The following is a 19,572-nucleotide window of genomic DNA, read 5'->3' on the forward strand; positions in this document are numbered from 1 at the left end:
AAAACATAAAGCATCCCAAGAAAGGGTTTTAACGTAGATTTTTTTCTTGCACCCATGCTGTTGATTGCTAAATGTAATAGTCTAATCTTGAAGCTGAATAAATGTCTTTTTTTTAATGTGCTGTGTAAAGTTAGTCTACTCTGAAGCCATCTTGGTAAATTTCCCTCAACAGTGTGAAGTTAGAATTCCTTCAGGATGATGCCACGTTCTACTTGGAATTTATATACGATCTGCTTGGGTGGAGAAGCCATTGTTTTCATGAAACTTAGTGTAGTTGAACTGATAGTTAGTGCTGTGACCTGAAGTTCAACATTGAAAGGGATTACCCAAGCAAAATCATAGAATTATTTGTTATAAAAACGATTGTTGGCACATTGTACACAATATATCTAAATTGAAAATAATGGTACCAGATAAAATTGTAGATGGGAATGAAGCTTGTATATCACCCATTATCATGTGTGATCAGTAAATGATTTAATTCTCTTGAAAAAATAAATCAATTAAATAAAATGAAGAAGTGGACTTTGAATTCCTTATGACCCTTCGTGCATGTGAATTCCATCAGCATGATTCTCAGTTGAGATGGCTGCCTCCTAGAAAGAGTGCCAAGGGAATGTACAATGCGACAGACATATATTCATGGGGGCATCAAGGGGAAAGGAAAAATTTAGATGCCTGAGATATTTTGGAGGAGTCAGATCAGCCCAAGTGACCTGGGCACTGCTGTGTGCCCCAAGAGCAGAGAGTCTCCCCCAAAGAAACTCTATCCACTTCACAGCTTTTCCTAAATTGGCCTTAATTCTGAATCAAGAGCCTCAGTTCGATTTTTACTGTCAGGACACCATCATATTATGTGTGGATTTTTAAAATGACATTTTCCAGAGGAATGATTGAGAGTGAGAACTCTGTTAATATTCTTGCAAAATAGGGATCTTAAAAATCCATGGTCATTCTCCCATGTTTACATAAACAGGAGCACTGGAAACTTCTTTCTCATCACAAATGAGAGGGGAAAACATATACATAACTAGTATGCTTTTCCGTCATGATAAAGGAAAGGTTCATTTTTTTTCTCCACCAGAAACAAGAAGACTTACTAATGAGGAAGGAGGAAGGCAGCAGCAGCCTAAGCGGGAACTAATCAAAGACAGAAGAGAGAAATCAGGTGTTTTCCGCCGAATGATGTTATTTTCTTAGGAGAAAAGTGTTTTCATACTTTGAATACATTTTCTGCTGCTACACAATTATCTTTCTATTTTTTATTTATATGAATGAAATGACATTCTATGGATCAATATGGCATAAAATCAATCCAGCAGCTTTTCGCTACGGATCCCTCTGTTTTGGACTTAGATTCAGCCTCATACTGCTTGACTCACTACATGCATATCCCATCCATAAAGAGGACCTTGTTCTGAAATTAAAAGTTTGCTTTTACCAAGTCTCCCTTTTCATTATCCATCTTTTTTTTTTTTTTTTTTTTTTTTTTTTTTTTTTGTGGAGACGGAGTTTCGCTCTTGTTACCCAGGCTGGAGTGCAACGGCACGATCTCGGCTCACCGCAACCTCCTCCTCCTGGGTTCACGCAATTCTCCTGCCTCAGCCTCCTGAGTAGCTGGGATTACAGGCACATGCCACCATGCCCAGCGAATGTTTTGTATTTTTAGTAGAGACGGGGTTTCACCGTGTTGACCAGGATGGTCTCGATCTATTGACCTTGTGATCCACCCGCCTCGGCCTCCCAAAGTGTTGGGATTACAGGCTTGAGCCACCGCGCCCGGCCTTCCCTTTTCATTATCGAGTTTCCTACCCTGATTTGTCAGAGTGTCACCGGCTAGACGTCTCTCAAACTTGATGAACTGAATCAGAAGATTATTCTGTGGAAACTGAAAGCCTAAAATAAACTGGGATAATTCATTCTGGAGCCCTTTGCTATTTTAAGATTTTCGGACAAGCTTCCTGGCATTCAGAAGTAAAAAACGAGCCTAACTGGGCACCTTGATTTGTCAACTCAGAGAGACCCAGTCAGTCCTGCACCGAATCCACGTGGAACTCAATGGCGCCACAGTGATTAAGAGGGGAAAGGTTGCCACCTCATTGCTACAGTTTGTCAATTTGTCATTTGTTTTTTGAGATAGCTAGCATGGCAATTTGGTTAAAGGATTCCCAAAACAGATTACATTAAGATCACCTTAACAGATTCAATTAAGTGTAACGGATCAGCAACTCATGGAGCTGGAAGTAAGATTATTTTTACCGTAAGTAAGCCAACTATTCCTCTGGAAGTAAAGTCTAAGTAACAGATGCATAAACACTACAAGGTCAAGTCATAGCCAATCTTTAAAAAGCAAACAATTGACCAATCACTTAAAGCATGTGCCTTCTGAGTAGTATTTCCAGCAGTGTTGATGAATTTAGACTGTTTTATCCACACTGTCATCAATGTCTTCTCTTGACCAACTAAATATTTGTAAGATGGTAAAACAAGACCTAGTATGAGACATTAGCCCCCGAGAACTAACCGCGGCAGGCACCGACCCAGAGACGTGGGCTGTGCCTCCATCTTGTGGGAAAACACAAGTTTGACAGACCACAGGCATGACAGTAAGCTAGTAAACCTGGAAGCCCAAACCTCAAAGTAAACAGCGTTATTTAAGTGACATATGACGATGGCACAGGCATCCAAACATAACCAGCACTGAACTTTTTAAAATCTTTTCTTTATGCAAGCAATCTCTATGTGTTAGTCTGTTTTACATTGCTATAAAAAATATCTGAGGCTGGGTAATTTATAAAGAAAAGAGGTTTCTTTGGCTTATGGTTCTGCAGGTGGTCCAAGAAGCATGGCGTCAGTATGTGGGCTTCAGGGAGCTTCCTTTCGTGGCCAAAGGTGAAGGGGAGCAGGCATCACATGGCAAGAGAGGAGTAAGAGTGAGCGGGAGGAGGTGTAAGGCTCTTTTTAACCATCAGATTTCGCAGGAACTAATAGAGGGAGAACTCATTCATTACTGCAAGGATGGCACCAAGCTGGTCATGAGATCTGGCCCCATAACCCAAACAACACCTCCCTCTAGATCTCAGCTCCAACATAGGGATCAAACTTTGTTGGGGAAAGCAGCAAAGGAGACAGAACTTACAGAGTGCCTACGGAAACTGGCTCTGAGTAACATACAACCTGGGAACAACAAAGCATAGCAACCTGCAGGAGGCCTCTGGGGAGGCAAACTGCTTCATGCCTCATGTTCCGGTGCAGGGTGACCTCGGCTCTGTTACCATAAACATTGTGCTCAAGGACATCAAACCCCTCTGACGCACTATCACCTAGCCAGACTTGTAGGCTCCTTGTAAGGCCCGCGTCCCACCAGCTGCACACAGATTATACGCTAAAGATAATGACATGTTCTTGTTTGGTGAAACTCCCAAACCACCACTGTTATCAATCTTTAGAATGACACACCAGTTCCAGCTCACTGATTCACCCCACAATCACATTACCCTTTCCCCACCATCAGTCCACCCCTACCCTATAGATTATAACCAATAAGCAGTGTGAGAGATCAGAGCTCAGGGCCTTCACTGCCTCCACGACAAGTGATGGCCCTCTTGTCTCACTTTCATTCTTAATCTTTTTTCACATTCCTTTGTCACCACCAAACTTGGGGTACCCACGGGTGATATGAGCGATGGTTCCCTACAAAATTTCAACGTGAGATTTGGTGGGGGCAGATATCCAAACCATCACATTCTGTTTCTACAAAGTATATTCAAAATATCTCATAAGCCAAAACCTAGGTTGGTTCTCTCAACACTAATAATAGTACAGCTAACGCCTATCCGGTACCTACATGTTCCAGATACCGTTCTTGGCAATTTATGTATATTAAGTCATTTAACTCAAACTAACTCCATCTGTATTATTTCAACCAAATTCTGGTGCTTGGTTGAATGTCGAGAATACAGCGTTGAAGCAAAAAGGTTCCTTATCCTAGGCCCTGCCCTTTAAATGGCCTTAGTCTACCCTTTCTCCAGCCACGCCCTTCCTATGGTCATAGTACCTAAAGAACCAAGAGAACAAGCCCACAGAAGCCCATACTTCTAGATGCAATCCTAGCACGTGAGACCTGAGACTCTCTACCTACACATCACAGAGCCTGCTTCCCGGACCTGAGCCAGCCTGTTCCCTTGGAGCTGACAGTTGCTGAATGGATGAACTGAAATGGATATGAATAAATTAATTATTTAATTAACTGATTAGCACACAAACATTAGTGCATGAGTTTTTAAGAATCTCTTGTGATTTTGTGATTGCCAAGATAATTTTTTTTTTCTTTTGGCCTCCTGATTTCTTATCTTTTTTTGGGAAAAGTGAGGCTGACAGTTAAATTCCAATGAGGCAAGGTGTCCTACAAATTACAATAATTAGAGGTAGCACTCAATGGAAACAGTTTGTGATAGTGGCATTTTGCCTGAGGATTTAAAATTCTTTAAAAAAAAAAACTGATTTAAAAAATGTTGAATTCTTAAATACTTGACTCTTTACAGAGAAGGGATCCGCTTCCAATAACTTTCATTAGGCTTTTCAAAAAATATTCCCAGCATTTTCAGTTGGCAGACAGAATAATTAACCGAATCTCTAAATCCCTTTCTGTTCTTTGGCCTCGTGTGGTAGATGCAACATTTCATCTCTTAGTCATTTCAGCCAGGGTCCTTTCTGATTGTTTTATGACTTAATTACAATGATTACGTCATGTTTATACACTATGCCTGCCCAGCACAGTGCAAGCTTTTATATCACACCCTGAGCACAAGAAGAACCAGTGGGTATGCTTGTTGGATACAAAATCAACTAATGGGCTGCAAATGTGAAGCAGGAAGCTTTTCTAAAAAAGCATATCTCATACAGCAACATTAGGTGTCTGCTTTTCAACCAAGAGATTTCAAACAGACCAAACAGATCTTTTAGTCTTCGTTTAAGGGAAGTTCAGGACGCAGAAGCCAGCGTCCCTTGTTTTTTCTCATCACTATGACAAGCAGTGGCAATCTAGTGGGGAAAAAAACGCCAGGAGAGTATCATGAAACTAGCTGCACTCAAATATAAAAATTAGATTTGTTTTTTTTCTTCTTGGATTTGCTTCAAACCTTGGAGGCAACCAGCTAACTTATATATGCCCCAGCCTAGACCCAGATTCAAGACTTCCCTGTCCTAAGTTGCTGGAAAGACTATCACAGCACCTTTTAGAGCAGGGCTTCTCAACTGGGAGAGATTCTGCATGCCCAGAGGACATGAGATCACCTCTGGAAACACCCTTGCTGGTCATAACTCCAGGTGGGCAGAGAGGGTCATACTGGTGTCTAGTTAAAAGCCCACAATGCACAAGACAGCCCCCCATAGCAAAGAATTATCCATCTCAAAATGCTAGTTGTGCCAAAGTTGAGAAATGCTGTTTTAGAAGGACAAAGGCATGGTTAAAACAACGCTGAATGCTGCTAGTGTTGAGATGAAAATGATTTCCCGTCAGGTGTTCCTACCTACATACCCCCCAAAAAAACGTAGATTGTTTATGGAGTCAGGCTGGGACCACACAAATTGAAATTGTGGGTGGTGCAGAATCAAATATAATTCTGCGCTGCCATAGAACATCTCTCCCTAGGGAGATCAAATGCTTTTCGGAGAGAGTTATTCCATTGGGAGAGGGAACTGAGAGTCGCAGGGATCCATTTTTCACAGATGAGAAAACAGGAGGCCAGGAGAGGGTATCATTTGCTCAAGGTTATTCCATGAATCACATTCAGCGCTCAGAAAACAAAGAGAAGCCAGACACAGGAGAGAATTCTGAAAGAATGTAACAAGACAGAAAATGATCTTGGCTGTATGCCATTTTGGTGGCACAAATCTTTTCTACATCCTGAGCTCCTGGTGTCAAGAAAAGCAAAGTCTCCTGTATGGGGCAGCTTGTGGTTTTCTCCCCTGAAGCAGCAGCCCCGGAGGAATCTCACATCTCCTCCCTTCTAGCCATCAGGCACCCTCACCTGACAAACCCAATTCCCAGGACTATTCTGCAGATGTTTACACTGTCAGCTGATTTAATGGACTGCAGAAATGAGTTGGTCTGTTCGTTAAAATAGTCATCGTAATGAAAAAGATGGACGACATCTGCCCTTATTCTCTGTCAGTCTGTCACAAATCTGTAGCTCCTTCTGATCAATCACTGTGGTATGCATTATGTAGACACCACAGATGAAATGTCAGCCTATGTATCTCACTGTTCTTGTGAGCCTTATGGGAAAATGACAGGTGGGCCCTGCTGTTTCCCTTTATAACCAGCATTAATTGGCACCTTTGTTAACTAGCCATGGGGATCCCGATTGGAATGGTTTCAAGGCTCCAGTAATGCTCCTAATGGGAAAGGTGATTCAGGAAGATTCCTACTAAATGGAAAAGTGCAGGGAAATCTCAGAAACACTGTGATCCCAGTCATATTTGATCCAGAATGTTCATGGACACTAGGTCTTGGATATTTGTTCAATATTTAAAGAGGAATCCAATAAAGCCTGGAGATGAACATTTTCTATTTTCACCTAGGAAACAGAGGGACCCTATGGAGAGAGGGAAGCATATTCCCAGGTAACCAGGGCATATAAAGTAAAAGGGTCATTTTCTCCCACTGATTCCTGGGATACTTTGCGTAACATGCATTTGCACGATTTTACAGAAAGGATCCTGATACAAGAATGGACTTCGACATCAAATATCCTACTGGGTCATTAATCTTTCTTAACATACCTCCAATAACAAAATTTATGTTTCTGCTTTAATATTTTCAATGAAGAGGCATTCACTGCCTTCCAGGATTCCATTTAGATGGGAGTCTTTTAAAAGGATAAAAGATGGCAACCCTGAAATATCTCAGTGCATTCGGCATAGCACAAACAGTATTACTAAGAATTTTCTATCTATAAATGCAAACTCTCTTGTTCAACTTACTTAGAGCAAAAACAATTTTAAAGCTGACTTCAAGTCCCTATAATCAATTTTTTGTCTTATTTGCACATATACACAGCAAATGAATTAACTTATTTTCTTCCTGGGGGACAAGTAGTTTTTAACCTACTCTGTGCTGAAAGAAAAGATTCTCCCTACCCTCAAATTAGGTTCTGTCCTGTCCTATACACAAGAAAGCTGTGAATACAGTGGCAGTGCAAAGCCTACTACCAAGATAAAACTCAGTACTGAAAATCCCAAAGTTCCACTTGGTTCCATATTCAATATGATCCCTGTAAGATCACTGGAAATAAATGGCTACATAAAGTTGCTGCAACAAATAAAATGACGTAAATGCCAAATGAGTCCACCTATGATATTTGAAATAAAACTTTATTTTCCCATGCAAGATAAACTATAATGATTGTATGAGACAGCTGGAGGCTCTCCTGTGTTCCACTTAAATGGGACTTCAGACATGAATAAATAGAGCTGGGTCTCTCCATTCTATATTTACTCTAAAAGATGGATAACAAGAAGCTACCATATTGCCGCTAGGTTTTCTCTCCTTGTTTATTTGAAAAAGTGCAAGCAATCCATTAAGGTTAAAGAGATAACATTAAGCAATGTAGCTGCGATGGTTGTACAGTAGATTACTCTGGCCCGAGCTTAATCGAGGGACTTGTTTAAAAGAGCTTTTCAATTCTAATTAAAATGAAATGGGCCCTGAAAGAAAACGCATCTCCTCCAGCGAGGACTGTATTCAGCTTGTTCTCTGTAATTTTGCCATCACACTGTTGGTCGTTGCTTTTTCCACAGCTCTTAAATGGTGTCTAAATTGACCGGCTCTGTTGCCAAGGAAACGGACAGGCCAATGCTAATAGAAGCTACTTAGGACACACTGTGAAAAGCTTAGAAATAAAACTGTTTGACATGAAAGGCCCCGTGTCAGCAGCCAGGCAACTCTGTTAAAGGCTGCTCTACACAGCAGACAGGTACGCGTCTCCCCCACTCTTTTCCCTCAAAATCTCTTCTGGAAAATGGATTCTGTCCCAGGAGTGTGGACAGCTTTTCCTATCACAATCACTTTCTCTTTCTAACTCAAAGTAGAGAAAAATCTTTATGTTCTGGTGTCGAAGCCCCCAGAATAGACTTCAATTTATACCCATGGAAATGAGCTGCTTTTTTTTTTCCTTTATAGCAACAAAGTCCTTTCGTCTCATGAATAAATTGCAAATATTCTTCTGAATTTTCTAAGATTGTTAATTAAAATCCACTTGATTTAAGCTGCTTCTCCCATTTTGCACTCACAAACCATAAATTATGGAGGAGGTCAAAGAATGAATGGCAATTTGACATGAAGAGGTTGATTTATTGCTTCAGAAGGAGTTTTATACCAGATGTGGCAGGAGTCATAAATTAAATGCTAAATGTTATGTATTATTATGCTTTCAGGAATATAAATGTATCTAAAATGCTATGCAGGTGGAATGATAAAAATATGAATCTACTCTCCTGGCAATTTTAAAAGGCCCTTTAAAGCTGTCAAAAAGAAAATAAGCTGAAAAACAATCTAGGTAGACCCCTTAGATGTCTTTTATAGCCTGCCCCTGTTTTATAAAAGCAACCCCTTCCTGTAATATGCTGGACATTGGCCTGTGGTGGCTTGGATGGAAAAGAACTAAAGAATTCTTTTATCTGGGTGGGCGGGGTGGTGGGGGGGAAGAGAAAGAGAGAAAGTGAGGGAAAAAAAAAAGATCCTGAGAGATCTGTGCTTCTGTGACATTATGACATGCATCCAGATAACTATTTCTCATCTAACCCTCAACAGATGACCAAAATTTTATGGATCGATAATCATTTAAAAGCCAGTGGCTAAAATTATTGAATTTTAAAAATATAAAAATAGGAAAATCTTCAAGTATATGAAAGCTCGGAGCTGGAAGTAACAGCAGTAGAAAAATTCATGACGGGGGCAGAAGTTGTGAACGGAAGGACTCCGTCTGAGGTGGAAATCCACTCTGATCTTGCAGGTGAGTGGTAGAACTAAAAGCAATGGCCGATAGACAGCTGAAGCCCAGGGTTACGGTTCTTCTGAGCACCACTGTGGAAGAGGTGGTTTGCCTGACTCCAGCATCTCTTTCCCCACCACTCTCTCCCCATCTCATCATTCCCCACCCTTCCAAGATCCAGATAAACAGTTTCCATTTGTTGAGTACTTCAAGAGAGATACTCTACTCAGGCCTGCTTCTGCCAGGTTTGAAAATCACCTCCCTGTGTAGCGTGCACCCCAGCCCCATGCAGAGTGGACAGGCAACCACATCCTTGACATCCATGCCCCACCGGCAGGGGCTCCATATGGTGCCTGTGTACCATGCCCATGTAATGTTGACCTGGTCCCCAGTGAGAAAAGGCCCCTGATATGGTTTGGCTCTGTGTCCCCATTCGAATATCCCCTTGAACTGTAATAATCCCCACATGTCAAGGGCAGGACCAGGTGGAGATAATTGAATCATGGGAATGGCTCCTCCATGCTGTTCTTGTGATGTGAGTTCTCATGAGATCTGATCATTTTATAAGGGGCTTTTCCCCTATTCGCTCTGCACTACTCTCTTCTGTCACCATGTAGAGAAGAATGTGTTTCTTCCCCTTCCACCACGATTGTAAGTTTCTTGAGGTCTCTCCAGCCATGTGGAACTGTGAGTAAATTAAGGCTCTTTCCTTTATAAATTACCCAGGCTCCAGTAATACACCCTCTGAGCAAAACAAATAACAAAACATGGCCATTTTCCCGAGTCATCTCAGGGATCTCTGCCATGGCTCCTCACTAGATGCACCTGCTACCTCTACCCTGCTGGAGAATGGCTTCATGAAAGACATGGGCCAGTTGCACCGTGCAAGAGGAACAAAGCCACAGAAATTGAGAGTGCATGTGCTAAGGAACACTGAAGGAAAATAAGGATCTCTCAGGCATTTGGTGCTTTCAGGATGGATGTCAGAGTTAACAAATTAAAATACAGGGCACCCAGGCGAATTTGAATTTCAGATAAATGTTGAATAATTGGTTAATATAACTATGTTCCATGCAATACTATGGACATATTTATACTATTTTTGAAAAGTTTAAAAAACAGTGTCATTGTTTAAATACAAATTTAACCAGGTGTCCTGTATTTTATCTAGCAACTCTAGGTCTGAGGCAATGCCATTTTACTTAAGATGATCACTACATCATATCAGCAAGAGTTTGCAGCATCTTGATAAAGAACACCTCCATTTCACAGCCACCATGCAGCCATCACTCTTGCAGCAAGCTTCTGCTCCAAAGAAAAGCATATTTCTAGTCATTCCACCACCAAATCAACAGGATCACGGCTCAGGTATAGTATGGGAAAACTGAATCAGGAAATTAAGATATTGCTCAAAAAGTCTTGGGGAGAAAGAAGCTACTTATACCACAAGCTTTCCAGAGAGGCATCAAGCTTTTCTCTCTTTGAGCACATTCTGATAAATGACCAGGCACAAAAAGCAAATGCTAAGTATAACCAGGAAACGCAATAGCAGCCCCTCAACCTGCGTCTCCAGCATCATTTCTCACCAGCTCCACTGAAAGTCATTATGACAGACGTTGGTCAGTGTTCACTTTCTTTAGGATCCCAACAATAAAAGAAGGGGAGACATCCTGTTCCATATACATATGCCATCTTGTCAACACCCAAAAAGAACTGCGTGTTCAAAAAGAAATTCTTTAAAGGACACCTGCCAAAACAACTTCAGAAAAATCTCTTTTTCATGTTCCTATAAGAAAAAGGTAAGCTTCCCTTTTAGAAACCCTTCTCCATTCCTCACAATATGTAACATAGAATTTCCACGTGATCTAACAAGTCTGCCCTCACTTATAGATTCAAAAAAATTGAAAACAAGGACTCAAACAGATTTGTATGCCAGTGTTCACTGAAGCATTATTACCAATAGCCCAATTTTGGAAACAACCCAGATGTTCATCAATAGATGAATAAACAAGATGTGATATATCCAGAGGCTAATTTATTATTTAGCCCTAAAAAGGAATAAAATTCTGATACATGCTACAACAGGAATAACCTTAAAAATATCACACTAAGTGAAAGAAGCCAGACACAAAGGGATAAGTATCATATGACTCCATTTATTCAAGGTATCTATGGTCAGCAAATTCATAGAGACAGAAAGTAGAATAGCAGTCACTAAAGACTGGGAGAAGAAGGGTATGAGAGGTTATTGCTTAAGGGTACAGAGTATCTGGAATGATTTTTTTAAAGTTTTAGAAATTAATAATGGTGATGGTTGCAAAAAAAAATTAAAAATAAACCATTCTTGCTTTGGGAACAGAAAAGTGCTTGTGGTCTTTTCAGCATCCTAAAACCCTTCCTGCTTCCTATGACAGATGTCATACCCTAGGACTCTGGCCACATCTGACCATTGTCATATCAAATGTGGCCTCTGTCTGTAAACACAGAACAAGATTATTTAATGCAATGAGAAGAGAAACACACAGGCCTGCCTTTCCCACTGCCAGGACCAAATGAAGAAGCTGAAGGACAGGTCCCCAGGCCTGCATGGCTCTTGTTCTAGAACCTGAGAACACAGAGGAGCAAAGAGTGTGATCTGTCCTGTCCGTGCCCAGGTGCACCCTTGACTGTCACAGACTCTCCCTCTCTTAGCTGTGCTATACTCCATGCTCCATGGTGGCACTACAGTGAGGCTTCCATAACCGTCTTTGCCACTCACTTGTGAGCCTGCTTTCTCTTAAAATACTCACAAAACAAGCATGATATTGCTGTCATTCTTTCTTTTAGAATTACCATTTCCACAGTCCTCTTAGTGTCCAAATTAATTTTCCTAGGAGAATATACTTGAACCTTCAAATATGAAAGGAAGAGGCTCCTGATGCTGCAACATCCAACTTTAATGTGAAAATGATGATTTCATAATAGTGAGTGATAAACTCACTTATATGGCACTAACAAGATACTGAAAAAAACTGTTATTGTTTCCCTTCCTAGAAGTGTGTTTTTCTCCATTGTTTTCAGCTGTTCGGAACAAAAGAATCGTTCTTATACCTTTTCTCAGCAAGTTTAATAATCATATGACTATAGCTTTCTCCCAAATATGAACTGATAGGTAATTACATTGAACATTTACATATAAAACCGTTTTAAAGCAATATTATTCACTGAATATGCACTGTAAATATTCACTCCCCTGCTGCTCTGCTCCGAACCAATGGTTAAGATGAGTTGGATAAATTCATTCACATTAAGGTGTAAATGAATGCAGTGTAACAAGTGATCTCTCTTTCATGGGGCATTTGTAATTTAAATTATCATGCCAAAGAATGAATGATGAGTAGGAACTTTTACAATAGTAGGCATTAAATAAATGATTATTTTATAACTGTTTATATATAAATTATTCCACCACAAAGGACCAAAAGCATAGGGGAAAAAGTAACATTCAAGCAGTTTCACAAGCAGGTACAACTAGCTTCTGCTCACTTCAGCTTTGTATACACAAAACTTCCCCTTAATTTAATAAGAAACTCTAAGACTAGCTTCCTCATTCATTCTTTGTTCTCATTTCTTCCATCTGTATGAGAACTTACAGATGCAAACAGCTATAACCTTCATTCTTACTTCCAAGTTCAGTTCATTGTTTACTGAATTTTAATGTGTAACTCCTACGAATTTCAGAATGAAAAACAAATACATCCATCCTCATGATTTCGTAGTGAAATCGTATGTTATGCTTATTGCCACCATCGCAACCTTTGCAAGTTCTGACCATTTCCAGACTGCTTCGAATTTGGAAAAAGTGACTTCTTTGGATGCTAAACTATGCATACCTTTAAATCTTAAGCGATAGAAAACTTGTTAAGAGAATTCTGGTTAAAAATGGTGAGCAGACACATTTAACTGCTTTTCCTGCCAAATTATGCTAAAACAACAATGATGATATTTAAGAATGAAAAGGAAGCAGAGGAGGAGAGAAGGAGAGGAAGAAGAGGAGGAAGAGAAGTGGAGAGAAGAAAAGAGAAACAAAATTTTGGACAAAGCAAAGTCTATCAGTTGTAGCTCACTTATTAGATCCAAGGAAATCTGAGTTGGGCCAGTATACGCGGCTGTGCATGTTGCATCCTTCATAACATCAAGACACCATTAATATACGTTGCTATTCACAAAGAGTTCACCCAGAGTGGTGCAATACAAAGTATTTATGACTTCATGTGGATCCCTAAAGACCAGTTCTAAGCTGGCAGTGGGAAGAGCTGAGAATTAACCTGATCTCAACACAGGAATAAAATAATTCCTAAAAGAATAAGTAATTGGTATCATCAGGCAACTCTGTAGGTAGAGATAAAGATGAGCTGAAACTAGAAAGATGGTTAAAAGCCTTTTTCACAACTCAACTCCCTCTCTACTAGAAAGCTGTAGGTTTATTCTACAGGCAAAATAGAGCACAGGGTTTGGAGGACACCAAACACAGCTAAGATTAGGGATAAAAGACTTAAAGAGACTGAGTGAATGTGTCTACACTGAATATTGAGACTCCTTTACCTGTCCTCCACTTCATCTCCCAGAATTCTGGCGGCCAGGTCTATGCTTCTAAGCAAGAGATGAGGAGAACATTCCTTGGAACTTCTAACTATTCCAAAAGGGAAATGTTTTTAAAAGCACTTAAATATAATAGCATAAAGTACCCAAAATATTGCCCAGGTAGATAACTCTACTGTGTATACCATGAATCACAAGATCCACTATGTACACGCAGCAACCATCAACTTTTTACAGCAGTCCCACCGTTAACTGCAGGGGATACATTCCAAGACCCCCAGTGGATGCCTGAAATTACAGATGGTACCAAATCCTGTATATACTATTTTTCCCCATATATACATAATATAATGAAGTTTAATTTATAAATTAGGCACAAAAAGAGATTAATAACAATAATAAAATAGAACAATGATAACTATATACTGCAATAAAAGTTATGTGAATGTGGACTCTTTCAAAATATCTAGTTGTACTGTACTTATCCTTCTTCTTCCTGTGATCTATGGATCTGATAACGGAGACAACTCATGGTGGTAACATATACAGTGTGAATACTTCTCACAAAGGCGAATGCCATGTCCCTGGCAAAACAGAAGAGGATAGTACAAGGTTTCTTCATGCCATTCAGAATGCTGTGCAAATTAAAACTTCTGAATTGTTTATTTCCAAAATTTTCCAATATTTTCAGACTGTAATTGCCCGCGGGATACTGAAACTTCAGAAAATAAAACCATGGATAAGGAGGGACTACTGTATTTTTTTATTCCTAAATATAAGTAATATTAATGATCCTTAGATATTTCAGGAAAGCAGCTGAGAAAAAAAAAACAGACGAACATCTACAAATGAGAAAACAATGAAGAAAACAGAAATTTCGCCTGAGGAGGTAAGCCTCTGGAAGTTCTGTCTAATAAAAGTGCCTTTGCTTATCTTGGGGATTTGGACCATACCAGAGAGTTAAATAATGCGGTATGTATTAGGGGCTTTGGATCATGTGCTCTACCTCCAGAGGAGCTGGGGACTCTATGGGTAGCCAACTATGTTTACATGATTGAGCCCCAACACAACTCTGGGCATGAAGGCTTAGTAGAGCTTTCTTAGCTGTCAGTACCATATGCATATCATTCCACACTGTTGCCAGGAAGAGTTGACACTGTCCATGACTTCAGTGGGTGAGGACAACTGGAAGCTCCATGTCTGGAACTTTCCTGGACTATGGCCATTTGTCTCTTCTTTTGGATGACTTTCAACTGTATCATTTCACTATAATAAACCATAACTGTGCATATACCAGCATCTTTGAATTTTATGAGTCCTCCTAGCAAATTATTGATGTTTAGGATGGTCTTGTGGAGCTCAAATTTGATGTTAGCACCAGAAATGAGGGAAGTCTTGTGGACAGTTCCCTAGCACAGGAAGAATAAATTTAAAAAAAAAAAAAAAAAAAAAAAAACCTGTTATTAGTTCCTCAGAGAGATAAAAGAAGATATTGTATCAATGAAAGAGGAAAAAGATGTTATAGAAAGGAATATTCAGATAACATAAAATACACTCTTTGATATTAAAATAACATAAAATAGAAAATTTCTATTAAGTTGTTAGAAATTTCCCAGAAAGTCAAATAGACAAAAACTAAAAATAGATAAAAGCAAAATAAAAAAGTAAATGATTTAACATCTAAATAATAAGAGTATTACCCAAAAAAGACAGGGAAAATAATCGTCAAGTTAATGATTAAAGAAAATTTCTCACAACTGGAAGACACACATTTTCAGATCAAAAGAATCAACTAAGTAGTTGAAGAAGTTCTGAGAAAGGGATGAAAATAATAATTATATTACTGTGAAATTTCAGAACCTTGGAGAAAAACAAGAGAAGCTACTAACTTTCAGAGAGAAAAAAAATAGGTTGTATTGAAAGGATTTAATAATAATTTGTTTTAAGAAGTCAAAGGATTAATGCCTTTAAATTTCTGAGGGAAACGAGCTTCTGTTGGCCAATAAAGCAATTTAAGCATCAAATACATGATGGCAGCAATTGATTAAAATACAATTCAATATTTTAAAAGTCATTAGTTCATCATACTACTCAAATAAAAGAGAAAAAATATTATTTGACAATATAAGAGGTTTCCAAGGCACCACTCATTCCTCTGAAAACTACTAATTAAATAGAAAAGATTGTCTTGCTCTTGTAGTATGAACTGTAAACCCCTCTTGAATGAGAAAGTTTTTCATTCAGAAGATTTTGTGTATATAAATAGAAATCATATAATTAGAAAATCACCACCTTGCCACCCCTGTAATGTGCTTACTGATTTAGACAATTATAGTCAATTGATTTTAAAACCAGTAGATGAAAAATTGATGGAGATCTTTGCAAAGAAGAGAGCAAACTCTCACTATTCGAACCACTGCTCAATTTTAGGATAACTAAAAGTAAGAGGCTCCTACCACCAATGAAATAGTCTTGGGAAAACAATTGAACCTGAATCTGACTAAGGCTTTAAATGTAACCTCTGGTCTATGGCAAATATAGAAACAAGTTAAACCACAGAGAGGCAATCAGCCACATCCAGATCATGGATTTGCTCTGTGCCAAATCCAAGTAACATTCTTGTTATTTCAATAAGCCAATGGCATGGGGAGAAAAGATAGAAATATGGGGAAAGAGGAAGTCCGGGGGATTAAAAGAGACTTCAGAAACATAACGAAGTAGAAATTGTTTGGATCTTGACTCAAATAAAGCAACTGCAAAAGATATTTATAGACAATCAGAGAAAATTGAATTTGGACTTGTTTTTGGATGACAAAAAGGAACTATCATTTTGTTAGATGTGACAATGGCATTGTGCTTTAAGTAAGACAATGCCCTTTATGTTCTTTTGAAGATTCTTTCTGAATCAGTTGGCAATGAAAAGAGATGATGGCTTAATTTCATTTTCAAATATTTCAGCAAAATAAGCAAACAGGTAGGTGGGTGAAAGGGTAGATGAAACAGTCAAAATGTTGATAGTTATTGAAGCTGGGGATGAGTGCAGAAAATTTCTGTGACTTTTGCTTTTTTCTATGTTCAGAAATTTAAAAAATAAAATATTTGCTAAAATTCTGAAAGGAAATAATTTCCAATTGACAATTCTAACTTGGTTGAATCTTTATACAAAAAGATTTATACAAAAAGTACAAAAATAGAATAAAAACATTTTCAGCATGTAAGATATCAAACAATTCATCTTTTAGATAGTGTTCTATCTTCTTCAGGAAGATACTGGAGGATATACTCCATAAAAAAGAGGAAGGCCTTGGATCTATGAATACATGGACACAGGCAGAGGTAAAAATGGAGACGTGAAGTGAGATCTCAGGAAGAGACAAAAAATAGAACTTAATCCAAATAAGAACGTGCCGGGGGCTCTAGGAGATACTTTTCTTCAGAAGAGAAAATGTGCAAATACCAGATATGAAAAAACATCTAACAGAGACTAACACACTGGCATGGGAGATTTGGGGATTGCTAAATGCAAACAAAATCAAACATGCGTATTTTTAAAAAGTAATCAAAACCTATGATGAAAAAAATGTTTAAAAGGATACCAAAATAATCAAGGTATATTACAAGGTTCAGCCATGAACAGTTTTATATAGCTATATAATATGAATACAGAATACTGATTTCCTTAAAATTAGGATATAAACCATAAGTACGAATGAAGACGGGGAAGGGCACATGGATGAGGTGGAACTCACTGGCATGAGAATAAATGAAAGTTAAATTCTCATCTGCCAGAATGCTATCAATAGGTAATATTTAGAGCTAAAAGTCAAGAAGCAACAATATCATGTTCAACAGAATCATAGAAATAAACACAAAATACGCTTTCTTCTAGGAACGTAGGAAAAGGTTGCAGGAGGGTATCATGGATATGACGGTTTTACTAAGAAGCATTGTAGAAATATTTGGCTCTTTTCACTGTATGTGTGTGTGTAACTTGAAATTTTAAGAAATTATTTAAAAAGAATATAAATTTGTTTCTTAGTGATATGGAGTTAGTACCAAAAGAATCAACTGAAAGAGCTGAAGTAATTATCTCTGGAGAATAAGAAATATATGCAAGTTTAGCTTTGATAAAAATAAAAATTAAATAATAAAAATAGACTCCTTTTGGGGACACCTTGGTCTGACCAAGTGAAAATGGATCTGGTCAGCAGGGAAAGAGTTTTATCTTCTTTCAATCTAACAGCACAGGCTAATTATTCCTACAACTAAAGTAATGTTTTTCCCCTTCAGGGAGAGCCTTGTTATTTCAATTAGACATATATTCACTAACAGGCCCATAAATATTTCTAATTAGCCTGGTTTCTTGCCATTTTATGCGACTGCTTTCAAAATAGCACCCACATTCTATAGAAATGCAAAGAGAATCTTGGAAGATTGTAATTTCCCTCTCAAGGAAGGAAGAAGGACAACAGATCACATGTCCAAAAAGAGTACTTACTAGGTTCAAGCCATTTATAGTACATGTTATTTGGCAAAACATACTTGTCAAACTTGGATAAAAGGCTTAAAGTGAGTAGCAGTTTCAACAAATTTATTTTCCGGTCCTCCAGCAAACGTGATAGACGGGTGTAGGCAAAACATGAGGAGAGAAATAACATGGTGCCCACCACCATGATTTTTCAGGCCCTGACCTTGGCTGGCCTTCCCTATTGAAGAAAATCCAAGGAAGCTCTGCCAGGACCTGAGAATGGCTCCAGAAACCAAGAATTCAAAAGTGCATCATAGCCTCAAAGTTACCACTAGCTATGTTAGACCACAGAGAAAATATGCCTCATCCAGAGATGCCCGCAACATAAAAATTGCTCAATAAGCAACTGTCATCACCAAAACAATTTCAGAGCCCTGCTGAGTAGATATGGCTTAAAGAACGGTGTTGGGGAGGGGGAAGCAAAGAGAATTATAACACTGCAGGAGGTGAGTGGAGGTAAACAAAGTGAGGCGCATGTCAAAATAAAGATAAACCATAGATTTGACATGATGTGTTGATACCGACTTAAGATAAATAATAGTTTTGACATGACATGTTGTCATCACATGATTTGGCTCTGTGTCCCCACCCAGATCTCACCTTGTAGCTCCCATAATTCTCGCATGTTGTGGGAGGGACCTGGTGAAAGATGGCTGAAACATGGGGGTGGGTCTTTTCCTGTGCTGTTCTCATGATAATGAATGGGTCTCACAAAATCTGATGGTTTTTAAAACAGGAGTTTCTCTACACAAGCTCTCTCTTTGGCTGCTGCCAGCCCCTTGCTCCTCCGTGCCTTCCACCATGATTGTGAGGCCTCCCTGGCCATGTAGAACTGTAAGTCTAATGAACCTCTTTGTTTTATAAATTGCCCAGTCTGGGGTATGTCTCTATCAGCTATGTGAAAACGGACTAATACACACGTTATATTTGAAAAATAATAGCGGTATTTTGTTTTACTAAGTGCTATCTACATGCCAGGCACTGTGCTGAAAAGTTTATGTGTATCATGTTTAACAATTGCAGCACCTCTAAACGGATGGTATGAGTACCCCAGTGAGGTTCTTGAGGCTTAGGGTGAGGCAGTACTTTCTGTGAGCTCTCAGGAGGATGAGTGGTGAAGACTAGGTTACACCCTCTGTCTGGGTCCAAAGCCCTTCCTGCCTTGCCATTCTGCTGCTCTTCCGCTTGGATAGGTATTACAAATAGATTCTCCTGTGAACTTGGACAAATATCATTGTATTTCAAGTATTGGAAAAACATAGTACTCTCCATTTTCAAGGAAAGAAATCTTGGCTTGGAGAGACTGAGCAATTAGCCCAAGGCCGCCTGGCTAAAAAGGAGGAGAACAGGGACCTCACTCCAGATGGTGGGTTTCTAATTCCATCACTCTTCTCAGCCCATAACACAACCTTGGAAAGATATGGCCCAATGCCTTCCTGTTGCACAGAAGTTCTAAAATGCATGCCC

The sequence above is a fragment of the Saimiri boliviensis genome, chromosome 4 (assembly GCF_048565385.1).
Source record: "Saimiri boliviensis isolate mSaiBol1 chromosome 4, mSaiBol1.pri, whole genome shotgun sequence".
Taxonomy (NCBI): Eukaryota; Metazoa; Chordata; class Mammalia; order Primates; family Cebidae; genus Saimiri; species Saimiri boliviensis.